The following is a 17,196-nucleotide window of genomic DNA, read 5'->3' as shown; positions in this document are numbered from 1 at the left end:
GTCAATTGTGTATTAATATAGTTGATGATATGTGTATTCATATAGTTGATGATATTGTTATGTGTATTCATATAGTTGATGATATTGTTATGTGTATTCATATAGTTGATGATATTGTTATGTGTATTAATATAGTTGATGATATTGTTATGTGTATTCATATAGTTGATGATATTGTTATGTGTATTCATATAGTTGATGATATTGTTATGTGTATTCATATAGTTGATGATATTGTTATGTGTATTCATATAGTTGATGATATTGTTATGTGTATTCATATAGTTGATTATATTGTTATGTGTATTCATATAGTTGATTATATTGTTATGTGTATTCATATAGTTGATTAAATTGTTATTTGTATTCATATAGTTGATTATATTGTTATGTGTATTCATATAGTTGATGATATGTGTATTCATATAGTTGATGATATTGTTATGTGTATTCATATAGTTGATGATATTTATGGTGGACAGTGTTGTAATAGTCCTTAAATGTTTGATATAAATTAGATGCGTGGGGTGAATTCGTTATGTGCCCATCTGTGTGCCCCAGGGTGATCGCTCCTACACTATCTAGAATCTAAAAGGGTTATTTAGCTGTCCCCATAGGTTAACCCTTTGTAGAACCCTTTTTGGTACTAGGTAGAACCCTGTTGGGTTCCATGAAGAACCCTTTCCCGTTTGGAACCCGTTTTTCTAAGAGTGTACTGTATCATTGGTCTATAGACTTGTCTTCTGAAAACACAACAAGCAAACAAACAAACATGTTCTCTTTCTAATCTACTGTTTATGCTTTTCACTCAGGAAGGTATGTTGTGTGAACGAGACAATTCTTGTGGAAAGCCAAGCAACAAACACAACAAAACAGGTTGTGTGTATTCATTAGTTCCCACCATAGCAAAACATTTGGCAACAGAAACCGATTAGGTGACATTGTACAGGGTTTGGAGTAAACTGTTTTAACATTTTTAAACTATTGGCAGCGGTGTAAACTAATGAATACAAACCAGGTAGTAGCCTACAACTCGACTGTTTATACCTGCCTGATGCTTAAACCTGAACGTTATTTTTTTACTATTTAACTAGGCAAGTCAGTTAAAGAACAAGCTCTTATATTCAAAAACAGCTTAGGAACTGTGGGTTAACATCCTTCTTCAGAGGAAGAATGACAGATTTTTACATAGTCAGCTCTGGGATTTGACCTTGCAATCTTTTGGTTACTGGTCCAACTTTCTAACCACTAGGCTACCTCCCGCCCCAAGCTAGATATGCTGGTTTTCTAAAGTTAGCCAGCTTCAGTTAGCTTCACGTTCCAGCTCAGGCCTCATCCATCAGAATATACAGAATACCACATCTGACACCAATGTAGCAAACAGTACTATACTAAAATCACAACATACATTTAATTTATCTCCACACTTTACAATAATCCCTGGCAGGATTCTCACCTTGTAGCCTGAATTCACAACCAGAACATGTCAAGTCATTGAGATATTTTCCGTTCTGCTGAGAGAGCAGCTTCCTGTTGACTGTATGTTGTGATGTTAGCATAGTATTAGTATAGTGAATGGAAGTCAAACACCCCTAACAGTCTACTTCTACTGAGACAGGTTGGTGTCAGTTTAATCAAACAACATGGAGCTGACTGAGCGTGGTCAAGTCAAATTCAATACATCAATATTCAGATATTATAGTTCTACATTTAACATTTCATATGATAATGTAATTGTACCATAGTTCCACTATAGTGTAGGGATCCTCGCTATATGAGCCACGTCACAATTCCAACCAAGAAACCCAATTGGTGCCAATGGTGCGATGCGTAGCTTGTTGTCGCTTCCCTGCCCAGCTGTTTGCTACATTGGTGTCAGATGTGGTATGGTGTATATGAGGCCATCAGACTGCATGGACTGGATGTGTGAGTAGTTGAAGCACGGGACTTGCTTTTATTTATTTTTCATTTCACCTTTATTTAACCAGCTAGGCTAGTTGAGAACAAGTTCTCATTTACAACTGCGACCTGACCAAGATAAAGCAAAGCATTTTGACACATACATTACATTACCTCCAATGTATTCACATCCTACCTTACCTTTGTCTGTACGCTATGCCTTGAATCTATGCTATCGTTCCCAGAAACCTGCTCCTTTTACTCTCTGTTGCCAGTTCTTATAGTTGTTAGCAGTACCCTTATCCTACTTCTCCTCTGCTCCTCTGGTAATGTGGAGGTTAATCCAGGTCCTGCAGTGCCTAGCTCCACTCCTACTCCCCAGGTACTCTCATTTGTTGACTTCTGTAACCGTAAAAGCCTTGGTTTCATGCATGTTAACTTCTCTGCGCTACGGATCCCTTTTACAGGATCACTTTCCTAAACAACCTCTAGAATTGCAGAGCGCCAAATGCATAAATATTACTAAAAATATTTATAATCATGCAATCACAAGTGAAATATACCAAAACACAGCTTAGCTTGTTGTTAACTTCTTAGCGCTAGGGGTCAGATTTCTTTATATTTTTTAAATAGCATACCCAACGTAAACGGAAATTTTCTCTGGCCCAGATCGTAGAATATGCATATAATTTACAGATTAGGATAGAAAACACTCCAAAGTTTCCAAAACTGTCAAAATATTGTCTGTGAGAATAAGAACACTTATTCTGCAAGCGAAATCCTGAGAAAATCTAACCCGGAAGTGATATTTAAAAGAAATAAAATAAACGTTGTTTCCTGGCCTGTCTAATCTCCATTTAAAGAGTATCAACCAGATTCTTTTTCCAATGGCTTCCTCAGGGTGTGACCAGGCTTTAGACATAGTTTCAGGCTTTTATTTTGAAAAATGAGCGAGATGTTTCAAAAGAGGTCAGGTGTCCTCCGAATATTTCCTGCGCGTGCGGGAGGAGCTCACTATTTTCCTTTTCTCTCTTAATGAATAGGTTATGCTCCGGTTGAAATATTATCGATTATGTTTGTTAAAGACAACCTGAGGTTTGATTATAAAAAAACATTTTAAATGTTTCTACGACCATTTCGGATACTTTTTGGGATTTGTCAAACGGAACACGGCTTTTGATTTTTCATCATAATGCGCAACCCAAATGCCGTTTTTTTGTGATAAATATTAAAATATAAAATATTTATCGAACAAAAATAACATTTGTTGTGTAACTGGGAGTCTCATGAGTGGGAACACCCGAAGATTATCAAAGGTAAGCGATTCATTTGATTACTTTTCTTATCACCCCGGTCATCCTACAATCTAAGCTTGATGCCCTCAATCTCACACAAATGATCAATGAACCTACCAGGTACAACCCCAAATCCGTAAACACAGGCACACTCATAGATAACATCCTAACTCGCCCTCCAAATACACCTCTCATTGCCTCATTGCCTGCATCCGTGATGGGTCTGCGACCAAACGACCACCCCTCATCACTGTCAAACGCTCCCTAAAACACTTCTGCGAGCAGGCCTTTCTAATCGACCTGGCCGGGGTATCCTGGAATGACATTGACCTCATCGCATCAGTAGAGGATGCCTGGTTATTCTTTAAAAGTGCCTTCCTCACCATCTTAAATAAGCATGCCCCTTTCAAAAAAATTTGAACCAGGAACAGATATAGCCCTTTGTTCTCTCCAGACCTGACTGCACTTAACCAGCACAAAAACATCCTTCTGCATTAGCATCGAATAGCCCCCGTAATATGGGACTTTTCAGGGAAGGTAGGACAAATATACACAGGCAATTAGGAAAGCTGAGGCTAGATTTTTCAAACAGAAATTTGCATCCTGTAGTACAAACTCGAAAAAGTTCTGGGACACAGTAATGTCCATGGAGAATAAGAGCACCTCCTCCCAGCTGCCCACTGCTCTGAGGCTAGGAAACACTGTTACGGCTGATAAATCCACTATAATTGAGAATTTCAACAAGCATTTCTCTACGGCTGGCCATGCTTTCCACCTGGCTACCCCTACCCCGGTCAACAGCACTGCACTCCCCACAGCAACTCGCCCAAGCCTCCCCTATTCCTCCTTCACCCAAATCCAGATAGCTGATGTTTTGAAAGAGCTGCAAAATCTGGACCCCTACAAATCAGCCGGGCTAGACAATCTGGACCATCTCTTTCTAAAATTATCTGCTGAAATTGTTGCAACACCTATTACTAGCCTGTTCAACCTCTCTTTCGTGGCGTCTGAGATTCCCAAAGATTGGAAAGCTGCCGCGGTCATCCCCCTCTTCAAAGGGGGAGACAATCTAGACCCAAACTGCTACAGCCCTATATCTATCCTACCCTGTCTTTCTGAGGTCTTCAAAAGCCAAGTCAACAAACAGATCACCGACCATTTCGAATCCCACCGTACCTTCTCCGCTATGCAATCTGGTTTCAAAGCTGGTCATGGGTGCACCTCAGCCATGCTCAAGGTCCTCAACGATATCATAACCGCCATCGATAAAAGACAATACTGTGCAGCCGTATTCATCCACCTGGCTAAGGCTTACGACTCTGTCAATCACAACATTCTTATTGGCAGACTCAACAGACTCAACTTATTGGTTTCTCAAATGATTGCCTCGCCTGGTTCACCAACTACTTCTCTGATAGAGTTCAGTGTGTCAAATCGGAGGGCCTGTTGTCCGGACCTCTGGCAGTCTCTATGGGGGTACCACAGGGTTCAATTCTCGGGCCGACTCTCTTCTCGGGCCGACTCTCTCTCTGTATACATCAATGATGTCGCTCTTACTGCTGGTGACTCTTTGATCCACTTCTACGCAGACGACACCATTCTGTATACCTCTGGCCCTTCTTTGGACACTGTGTTGACTAACCTTCAGATGAGCTTCAATGCCATACAACACTCCTTCCGTGGCCTCCAACTGCTCTTAAACGCTAGTAAAACCAAATGCATGCTTTTCAACCGTTCGCTCCCTGCACCCGCACGCCCGACTAGCATCACCACCCTGGACGGTTCCGACCTAGAATATGTGGACATCTATAAGTACCTAGGTGTCTGGCTAGACTGCAAACTCTCCTTCCAGACTCATATCAAACATCTCCAATCCAAAATTAAATCTAGAATCGGGCTTTCTATTTCGGAACAAAGCATCCTTCACTCATGCTGCCAAACATACGCTCGTAAAACTGACCGTCCTACCGATCCTCGATTTCGGCGATGTCATTTACAAAATAGCCTCCAACACTCTACTCAACAAATTGAAAGCAGTCTATCACAGTGCCATCCGCTTTGTCACCAAAGCCCCAATTACTACCCACCATTGCGACCTGTACACTCTCGTTGGCTGGCCCTCGCTTCATACTCGTCGCCAAACCCACTGGCTCCAGGTCATCTCCTAGCACCTAATCGCTGCTAGGTAAAGCCCCACCTTATCTCAGCTCACTGGTCACCACCCACTCATAGCACAAGCTCCAGCAGGTTTATCTCTCTGTTCACCCCCAAAGCCAATTCTTCCTTTGCCCGCCTTTCCTTACAGTTCTCTGCTGCCAATGACAGGAACGAACTGCAAAAGCTGGAGACTCATATCTCCCTCACTAGCTTTAAGGACCAGCTGTCAGAACAGCTCACAGATCACTGCACCTGTACATAGCTCATCTGTAAACAGCCCATCCAATCTACCTCCTCCCCGTGCTGTATTTATTTATTTATCTTGCTCCTTTGCACCCTACTTGCACATTCATCGTCTGCACATCTACCATTCCAGTGTTTAATTGCTATGTTGTAATTACTTCGCCATCATGGCCTATTTATTGCCTTTAACTCCCTTATCTTACCTCATTTGCACTCACTGTATATAGACTTTTTGTTTTCTTTTTTCTATTGTATTATTGACTGTATGTTTTGTTTATTCCATGTGTAACTCTGTGTTGATTTATGTGTCGAATTGCTATGCTTTATCTTGGCCAGGTTGCAGATGCAAATGAGAACTTGTTCTCAACTAGCTTACCTGGTTAAATAAAGGTGTGAAAAGAAAATACAACACAGTTACACACAAAATAAACAAACATACAATCAATAATACAGTAGCAAAATCTATATACAGCATGTGCAAATGAGGTAGGATAAGAGAGGTAAGACAATAAATAGGCCATGGTGGCGAAGTAATTACAATACAGCAATTAAACACTGGAATGGTAGGGTGTGCAGTGTGAGCCAGGTTACAATTCCCATCAAGGCAATAGAGTTAACATTATTTATACTGATACTGGGTTAACCCTATTTATACTGATACTGGGATAGCCCTGTTTATACTGATACTGGGTTAACACTATTTATACTGATATTGGGTTAACACTACTTATACTGATAATGGGTTAACCCTATTTATACTGATACTGGGTTAACACTATTTATACTGATACTGGGTTAACCCTATTTATACTGATACTGGGTTAACACAATTGATACTGATACTGGGTTAACAACATTTATACTGATACTGGGTTAACCCTATTTATACTGATACTGGGTTAACCCTATTTATACTGATAATGGGTTAACCCTATTCATATTGATACTGGGTTAACACTATTTATACTGATACTGGGTTAACCCTATTTATACTGATACTGGGTTAACACTATTTATACTGATACTGGGTTAACCCTATTTATACTGATACTGGGTTAACACTATTTATACTGATAATGGGTTAACCCTATTCATATTGATACTGGGTTAACACTATTTATACTGATACTGGGTTAACCCTATTTATACTGATACTGGGTTAACACTATTTATACTGATACTGGGTTAACCCTATTTATGCTGATACTGGGTTAACACTATTTATACTGATACTGGGTTAACCATATTTATACTGATACTGGGTTAACACTGTTTATATTGATACTGGGTTAACCCTATTTATACTGATACTGGGATAGCCTTGTTTATACTTATACTGGGTTAACACTATTTATACTGATACTGGGTTAACACTATTTATACTGATACTGGGTTAACCATATTTATACTGATACTGGGTTAACACTATTTATACTGATACTGGGTTAACACTATTTATACTGATACTGGGTTAACACTATTTATACTGATACTGGGTTAACCCTATTTATACTGATACTGGGTTAACACTATTGATGCTGATACTGGGTTAACCCTGTTTATACTGATACTGGGTTAACCCTATTTACACTGATACTGGGTTAACACTATTTATACTGATACTGGGTTAACCCTATTTATACTGATACTGGGTTAACACAATTGATACTGATACTGGGTTAATTAACAATATTTATACTGATACTGGGTTAACCCTATTTATACTGATACTGGGTTAACACAATTGATACTGATACTGGGTTAATTAACACTATTTATACTGATACTGGGTTAACCCTATTAATACTGATACTGGGTTAACCCTATTTATACTGATACTGGGTTAACCCTATTGCTGCGATGCGTACGGTGTTTGCCTTTTTCGCCAGTGACCTGGGTTCACTGCCCCGCTGTTTGCTACAGTATTAATATCATAGACTACCTGTTGAACAAAGAGACACAATAATATGAGTGAAAGGATTTTAGGATAATATCAGTATGTGTTGATTTAGAGTTGTCTTCTGGGTTCAGCCTTGTAGCTGCCTTTTCAACTGGGTGAAATGTAACAAATGCCATCACAATGACATGGCCTCAGAGTTGGGAGATAACCAGTCCCAGTTTAAATCACCATGACAATCATTTCATTATTTCTCCAGAGCAGCAAGGGAATCTAGAGACTCAACCTTTCTAGAATCAGAATCACCTTTATTCACCAAGTAAATTTACACATACAGATGTAGGATCTTAATCAGTTTACTACACCAGGAAAATATTCCTGCAGCAACAGGAAATGTGAATTATTATGTGAATTATAATTAATGGACATTTTTGTAGGGGTTGATACATTTTTCGTAAGGAATCACCTTTATTCACCAAGTACACTTGCACATACAGATGTAGGATCCTAATTTGAGCCTCCTTTCCACAGCTGGAAAATATTCCTGCAGCAACAGGAAATGTGAGTTTTGTAGTGGTTGTAGTGGTTGATGCAAGAATACAGAATACAGACAGATTAGTTAACACACAGTTTCCGTACAACATTATGCACATCTAGGTAGAGTGAGCATAGAGAATGAACAGTGGATATACAAATATACAGTACAGTGGATATACAGTTGATATACAATACAGTGGATATACAGTTGATATACAGTACAGTGGCTATACAGTTGATATACAGTACAGTGGATATACAGTACAGTGGCTATACAGTTGATATACAGTACAGTGGCTATACAGTTGATATACAGTACAGTGGCTATACAGTTGATATACAGTACAGTGGCTATACAGTTGACATACAGTACAGTGGCTATACAGTTGATAAACAGTACAGTGGCTATACAGTTGATATACAGTACAGTGGATATACAGTTGATAAACAGTACAGTGGCTATACAGTTGATATACAGTACAGTGGCTATACAGTTGATATACAGTACCGTGGCTATACAGTTGATATACAGTACAGTGGCTATACAGTTGATATACAGTACAGTGGCTATTTAGTTGATATACAGTACAGTGGCTATTTAGTTGATATACAGTACAGTGGATATAGAGTTGATATACAGTACAGTGGCTATACAGTTGATATACAGTACAGTGGCTATACAGTTGATATACAGTACAGTGGATATACAGTTGATAAACAGTGGATGTCCACATTTACAGTATCAGTATAAATATATCTAAGAGAGATTAACAGAGAGATAATGCAGTAGAGTTCAGTTATTTAGTGTTCAGTTCAGAGATTGCTTGATGTGGTGTGCAGCATAGAGTGCATAGTCCTTTAGTCTCTATGGGCCATTTGGCCAGTTGGTGAGGGCCACAGCATAGTCCTTTAGTCTCTATGGGCCAGATGGCCAGTTGTTGAGGGCCACAACATAGTCCTTTAGTCTCTACGGGCCAGATGGCCAGTTGGTGAGGGCCACAGCATAGTCCTTTAGTCTCTATAGGCCAGATGGCCAGTTGGTGAGGGCCACAACATAGGGAAAGAAACTGTTCAGATGGGGGTCTTTAACATCTAATCACAGAGGTTTACAGCAGCTGACAGTTGCAACTTCATTGCTAATAACTCAAACTGCCATATTTATTTAAAGACATCATGTCTTTACAGATGTAGGATTTGAATTTGATCATCCTGTTACAGGAAAACTAAAACGTGTAGTGTATTTGATTGTATTTAAGCTTTAAAAAGGTTTCTGAAGATGATAAATTCCACTTTTCCATTTTATAATTGTTAATTAATTATAGTCTACATAATAATTCAAATGTCCTGTTTCTGCAGGAATATTTTCCTGCTGTAGCAAACTGGCTCAAATTAAGATCCAACATCTGTAGCAATATACCTCTCTCGAATGTATATGGCTCTATCTGGATTCACTTTTGACCATTTGACATCTTTTATTTAATGTTGTTTAGGCTGGTTGAATGAGTTGCCTGTGCAAGTTACTTCATCTGCAAGAAAACAGGCGGCTGCACCAGTGACTGTAAGTTATGTGATTTCTTCATATGAAATTAAAAATATTTTTGTAGCCTACGCAGTTACAAAATGGCTGTTGAAACAGTGGCACATATTTATTGGTATCATTAAAATGTGTTGCTATGTAGGAAAGACGGGCAGACTCTTTTCGGTCTAGGCTATGATGTGCTATAACAGCCTCCACTCTTTGTGTTTAGGTGTCAGTAATCTAAAATGAGTCTCTCTGGTGAGTGAGAGGAGTGGGGCCCTGCCTCTAAAATGAGTCTCTCTGGGGAACATGACACCAAAGCTAAGAGGTGAGATGAGAAAATTATTTCAAAAATGCTATTTCCAAAAATGTTCACATTTGTTTTATCATCAGAAATTATTGCTTATTGGTACCTTCAATATTACTGTTCTCAGATTTTTTTATTCATAGTTTTCAGATATGTATTACTTTTTATTTTAAAACCGTATATATATATATATTTTTTTTTAGCAAATCACTATATATCCATTGTTTAGCTGGAATGGAATGTTCGTATCCTGTATATTTGATTGTGATATGTGGTTGTCTCATGGAGCTTAATAAGATGAATGCACTTACTGTAAATCTCTCTGGATAAGAGCAGCTGCTAAATCAGGGGTTCTCAATCCGGGGTCTGCGGATGTACTGCAGGGGTTCCGCAGAATTTTTAAAATACTGCAGATTTTTGATAATATTACCGTTATATCAACACACTCTTCGCACCCGTTTAACAACTCTAAATAGTTTTGTCATAGTAGGCATCAAGTCCCTTGCCAATAATGTTGCATACAACGTTCCATACAATGTTAATTTCCATGGAACACATATTACGCCCTAGATGCTTTCAATTGCCCAATTTATAGCCATTAACAATATAGGATTATTTTTTTAACAACGTGATGTTGAGCGCCAAAGGGATATCTTGAAATAACATGATGTAGATGATTAAATAATCAAAAGAAAAACGTGTTTATTATACACTCTTATAAAAGAAGGTTCCTTATAGAACCAAAAAGGCTTCTTTCACTTCCTTAGTATATGGAAACACTAAAAGTTATATATATTTTTTGGTTCAGTGAAGAAGAACCTCAAGAGTTTTGATCTACGAAAGGTTCATGTTTTGAGGATTTGAACCAGGCTGCCCTCCAGTGGTCAGATCAGTTCTGACAGTTTTTTCCAGCACCTGGCCCAGTCACCTTTCGGCCACAGCTCCAACTCCTTAGCCACTTGGGCAAAATCTGAGTAAGTCTTCAGAAAAAAAACATGAGTTAATCTGCCAAAATGAAGACAAAATGCTATGCAGACATACATGGTATCACTTGTTATACATAATTATTATACATAAATCATTGCCAAAAGCACAATACATACTGTTGCATGTAGGTCTATATTATTTATGGATTGATCATATAGAAATATAAAACATTATTTTAACTACTACAAAGCAATTACATGTGGCTCAGGAACCACTGACTCACTTCATTATTCTATAGTATTATCAAGACACCTGCTGTTAACTCTGAACTACTTAGGACAGCCCACGAGGTGTCCTAAATATCTGCCAACTAGGTGGAACTAGAGACTTCATGCATAGCTTTATTTTATCAGTGTAAAATGTCTTTATTCTCAGCACTTATACGACCAATTTTCTACTCTGAGACGCTTTGTGGATATGGGCCCAGATCTCAAAATATTGTTATAAAAAAAGTTTGAATGTTTGTTTTACAAAAAAAATATGAATATTACTAATGTAACCCACTGTAAAGACTGGGTTTAGTGTATTGTGTTGCACTGCTCATGTCCGCGTTCTGGAACTTCCCGTGTTCCTGTACAGAACTGTCCGTGTCCCCATACAGAACTGTCCGCGTCCATGTACGGTGTGGCGCCAAGCATATTGCCCGGTTACACGCAGAGTGGGCTGAGGTGATCTTGGGGATTAACGGAGTTCGCTACAGTTATGAAAAGCCGAAGTTTATTGTTCAATTTGCTTTTTTCTTAATGGTCAGGGACAGTACGAGTGTAGCCAGAACCCTTTCACCCGCTATACTCATTTCAATTTGTGGTTCACCGGATTCGTCATCAGATGAGGGACAGACAACGACCTGCTAGCTAGCCAAGCTAGTCGGAACAGCTAGGTAAGTTAGCTAGCTAACGTAAACTCAAGTAAACTCGTACATCGCCTTGGTCTGTACAATTGCCCTTATTTTACTGCCCCAAAAGCGTAATACTTCCAGATCAACTGTAATGTCAATACCATTGTAAAGCACAATTTCTCCCCTTTCCAAAAAAATAAATGACATGACCTAAACGCTGCCCGTTTCTGCATAATTCAAGTAGGCAATTACCATGTCGATCAACGCTTGAATAGAAACCTAGTTCACACCTCCGATTTTGAAGTCAACACAGTCGCTACATTCCCATTAGTTTTCTTTGTAGCCTCGTTTGAATGTTGCGGTTGCGCACATTTGTACGAATGGGGTGAGTTTACGTTACTCTACCAGCAGCATCCTAGTTAACCGAGCTACCACTACTTCATCACCAGCTGCCTGCATTTCTTGTTGGACCGATGGAGCTCCCCGGTTGTTTCTTCCACCTGTTAAATCCCGTGGAGGGCTTCTCCCTCTCTCGTTGACGGATGCTGGCTACCTCTGTCCGGTTCTCCTCTCTTCACTAGATGGACGGTACATTTAGTGTTTAACCCCTCTGTGTCCGAGGACCGAACTTTTGAATATTATTTTCGGGGCTCCTCAGTACACTGGACACATTCCATTTTTAACAACGTTTTCTTTTCGGATAAAAACTAGTTTATTGCATCCGCCATGGAGCCCAGTTTCATAATAGTACCTTATGTCCCTAGTTATGAAGTAATCGTAGAACAACTACTGATTTGGGGTAATTTTCCTCCTAATAGTTATATTGAGCAACGTGGCACCAACTCGCCTTCAGTAGGCTGAAGACATGACGTTTTTAACAACGTTATTGTCTGATGAAAACTAGTTAATTGGATCCGCTTGCTCGAGAAGGCAGAGTAACGACACAAGCTTTTTAGCGGGTCTGAGTTGACTACTTGTGCGAGAAGGCAGAGCGGGTCGATGCTGGTTGATGAATTGACAATGAACGTTCTCGTTTCATAATATTACCTTACCAATGAATGTACCTGGAAAATACATTTTTCTCGACCAGAGGTGAATGAATCAATGTTCAGGCTTATTGATAATCATTATATTAATGAAGTATAATTTCAAAACATGAACATTAAAAAAAGTTAATAATAAACATGAATTATCATTATATTACTTGACAGTAATCTGTTAAATGCTTTTTCAGACCTTCCTCTTGCGTTAGCAGTACGGAAAGGGACAGAAAGAAACCACACAGGAAATTTCCTGTGAGGTAGAGGGGTCGTGTATCGAGGGAAAAAACGAATATTCTGAAATGTCATTTGTGGTCTTATGCTGCCATCTATTGGAATTAGTTAGCAGTTGCAGTAGTTCTGAATAATGTGTAATTCCTTACTAAAGTAGTAATTACTCAGAATTACAAAATGTAAAATTTTCTAGTTAATTTTACCACTTACAACCTTAAAATATCAATTTATAGCATAACAAACATTTAAACTGACAAACTAAAAAAAACACACATTTGGTTAATTACAGTGGGGCAAAAAAGTATTTAGTCAGCCACCAATTGTGCAAGGTCTCCCACTTAAAAAGATGAGAGAGGCCTGTCATTTTCATCATAGGTACACTTCAACTATGACAGACAAAATGAGGGGGGAAAATCCAGAAAATCACATTGTAGGATTTTTTATGAATTTATTTGCAAATTATGGTGAAAAATAAGTATTTGGTCAATAACAAAAGTTTATCTCAATACTTTGTTAAATACCCTTTGTTGGCAATGACAGAGGTCAAACGTTTTCTGTAAGTCTTCACAAGGTTTTCACACACTGTTGCTGGTATTTTGGCCCATTCCTCCATGCAGATCTCCTCTAGAGCAGTGATGTTTTGGGGCTGTTGCTGGGCAACACGGACTTTCAACTCCCTCCAAAGATTTTCTATGGGGTTGAGATCTGGAGACTGGCTAGGCCACTCCAGGACCTTGAAATTCTTCTTACGAAGCCACTCCTTCGTTGCCCGGGCGATGTGTTTGGGATCATTGTCATGCTGAAAGACCCAGCCACGTTTCATCTTCAATGCCCTTGCTGATGGAAGGAGGTTTTCACTCAAAATCTCACGATACATGGCCCCATTCATTCTTTCCTTTACACGGATCAGTCGTCCTGGTCCCTTTGCAGAAAAACAGCCCCAAAGCATGATGTTTCCACCCCCATGCTTCACAGTAGGTATGGTGTTCTTTGGATGCAACTCAGCATTCTTTGTCCTCCAAACACGACGAGTTGAGTTTTTACCAAAAAGTTCTATTTTGGTTTCATCTGACCATATGACATTCTCCCAATCTTCTTCTGGATCATCCAAATGCTCTCTAGCAAACTTCAGATGGGCCTGGAGATGTACTGGCTTAAGCAGGGGGACACGTCTGGCACTGCAGGATTTGAGTCCCTGGCGGCGTAGTGTGTTACTGATGATAGGCTTTGTTACTTTGGTCCCAGCTCTCTGCAGGTCATTCACTAGGTCCCCCTGTGTGGTTCTGGGATTTTTGCTCACCGTTGTGATCATTTTGACCCCACGGGGTGAGATCTTGCGTGGAGCCCCAAATCGAAGGAGATTATCAGTGGTCTTGTATGTCTTCCATTTCCTAATAATTGCTCCCACAGTTGATTTCTTCAAACCAAGCTGCTTACCTATTGCAGATTCAGTCTTCCCAGCCTGGTGCAGGTCTACAATTTTGTTTCTGGTGTCCTTTGACAGCTCTTTGGTCTTGGCCATAGTGGAGTTTGGAGTGTGACTGTTTGAGGTTGTGGACAGGTGTCTTTTATACTGATAACAAGTTCAAACAGGTGCCATTAATACAGGTAACGAGTGGAGGACAGAGGAGCCTCTTAAAGAAGAAGTTACAGGTCTGTGAGAGCCATATATCTTGCTTGTTTGTAGGTGACCAAATACTTATTTTCCACCATAATTTGCAAATAAATTCATTAAAAATCCTACAATGTGATTTTCTGGATTTTTTCCCCTCATTTTGTCTGTCATAGTTGAAGTGTACCTATGATGAAAATTACAGGCCTCTCTAATCTTTTTAAGTGGGAGAACTTGCACAATTGGTGGCTGACTAAATACTTTTTTGCCCCACTGTATATATACAGTTGAAGTCTGAAGTTTACATACACTTAGGTTGGAGTCATTAAAAGTCATTTTCAATCACTCCACACATTTCTTGTTAACAGACAAAAGTTTTGGCAAGTCGGTGAGGACATCTACTTCGTCCATGACACAAGTAATTTTTCCAACAATTGTTTACAGACAGATTATTTCACTTATAATTCACTGTTTAACAATTCCATTGGGTCAGAAGTTTACATACACTAAGTTGATTGTGCCTTTAAACAGCTTGGAAAATTCCAGAAAATGATGATAGGGCTTTAGAATCTTCTGATAGGCAAATTGACATCATTTAAGTGTTCTGTCTCCTAGAGATTAACATACGTTGGTGTGAAAAGTGCAAATCAATCACAGGACAACAGCAAAGGACCATATGAAGATGTTGGAGGAAAAAGGTACAAAAGTATCTATATCCAAAGTAAAACGAGTCCTTTATCGATATAACTTGAAAGGCCTCTCAGCAAGGAAGAAGACTGCTCAAAAACCGCCATTAAAAAGCCAGACTACGGTTTGCAACTGCACATGGGGACAAAGATCGTACTTTTTGGAGAAATATCCTCTGGTCTGATGAAACAAAAATAGAACTGTGTTGCCATAATGACCATCGTTATGTTTGGAGGAAAAAAGAACACCATCCCAACCGTGAAGCACGGGGGTGGTAGCATCATGTTGTGGGGGTGCTTTGCTGCAGGAGGGACTGGTGCACTTCACAAAATAGATGGCATCATGAGGTAGGAAAATTATGTGGATATATTGAAGCAACATCTCAAGACATCAGTCAGGAAGTTAAAGCTTGGTCGCAAATGGGTCTTCCAAATGGACAATGACCCCAAGCATACTTCCAAAGTTGTGGCAAAATGGCTTAAGGACAACAATGTCAAGGTATTGGAGTGGCCATCATAAAGCCTTGACCTTTTAACCTCTCTTGGGTAGGGGGCAGTATTTTCACCTCCGGATGAAAAGCCCAAAGTAAACTGTCTGTTACTCAGGCACAGAAGCTAGGATATGCATAGTAAACACTCTACACTTTCTAAAACTGTTAAAATAATGTCTGTGAGTATAACAGAACTGATATGGCAGGCGAAACCCCGAGGACAAACCATCCAGGGATAAAACAAATTGAGGTCATATGATTTTCCAATAATTTCATTGGAATACCTTTATGATTAGGAACCTGGTTGCAGTTCCTACGGCTTCCACTAGATGTCAACAGTCCTTAGAAACTGTTCGATGTTTTTCTTTTGAGAAATGAAGAAGTAGTGCTATTCATTGTAAGTGTCACTCCAGGTGGACTACTGTTTTGGTGTGCGTGACCAGGAACACGCTTCACATTGTTTTTATCCGGTATTAGAAACAGTTTATTCCGTCTTAAATTGTATCGATTATTTACGTTTTAGGGTACCTGAGGTTGGATGAGGAAAATTGTTTGAAATGTTTGGACCAAGTTTACAGGTAACTTATTAGATACTTTGTAGGCATGTTGGGCGAGTTGAAACCGGTGTATTTCTGAATCAAACGCGCCAAATAAATTGACATTTTTGGGACATAAAGAAGGACATTATCGAATAAAAGGACCATTTGTGATGTTTCTGGGACATTATGGAGTGCCAACAGAAGAAGATCTTCAATGGTAAGGCATTAATTATATCGCTATTTCTGACTTTTGTGTTGCACCTGCCTGATTGAAATATGATTTTCATGTGTTTGTAGGCCGGGCGCTGTCCTCAGATAATCACATGATTTGTTTTTGCCGTAAAGCCTTTTTGAAATCTGACACAGCGGCTGGATTAACAAGAAGTTAAGGTTTATTTTGATGTATAACACATATATTTTCAAGAATGTTAAATATTTGAATTTGGTATTTTTGAATTTCGCGTTCTGCAATTTCACCGGATGTTGGCCAGGTGAGACGTTACCATCCCACCTGCCCATAAGAAGAGTTAAGGACAACAAAGTCAAGATATTGGAGTGGCCATCACAAAGCCCTGACCTCAATCACATAGAAAATTTGTGGGCCGAACTGAAAAAGTGTGTGCGAGCAAGGAGGCCTACAAACCTGACTCAGTTAGTTACACCAGCTCTGTCAGGAGGAATGGGACAAAATTCACGCAACTTATTGTGGGAAGCTTGTGGAAGGCTCCCCAAAACGTTTGACCCAAGTTAAACAATTTAAAGGCAATGCTACCAAATACTAATTGAATGTATGTAAACTTCTGACCCATTGGGAATGTGATGAAAGAAAGAAAAGCTAAAATAAGTCATTCTCTCTACTATTATTCTGACATTTCACATTCTTAAAATAAAGTGGTGATCCCAACTGACCTAACT

This window comes from Salvelinus fontinalis, chromosome 4 (genome assembly GCF_029448725.1).
Source record: "Salvelinus fontinalis isolate EN_2023a chromosome 4, ASM2944872v1, whole genome shotgun sequence".
Classification (NCBI taxonomy): domain Eukaryota; kingdom Metazoa; phylum Chordata; class Actinopteri; order Salmoniformes; family Salmonidae; genus Salvelinus; species Salvelinus fontinalis.
This window is presented reverse-complemented; position numbering follows the sequence as displayed.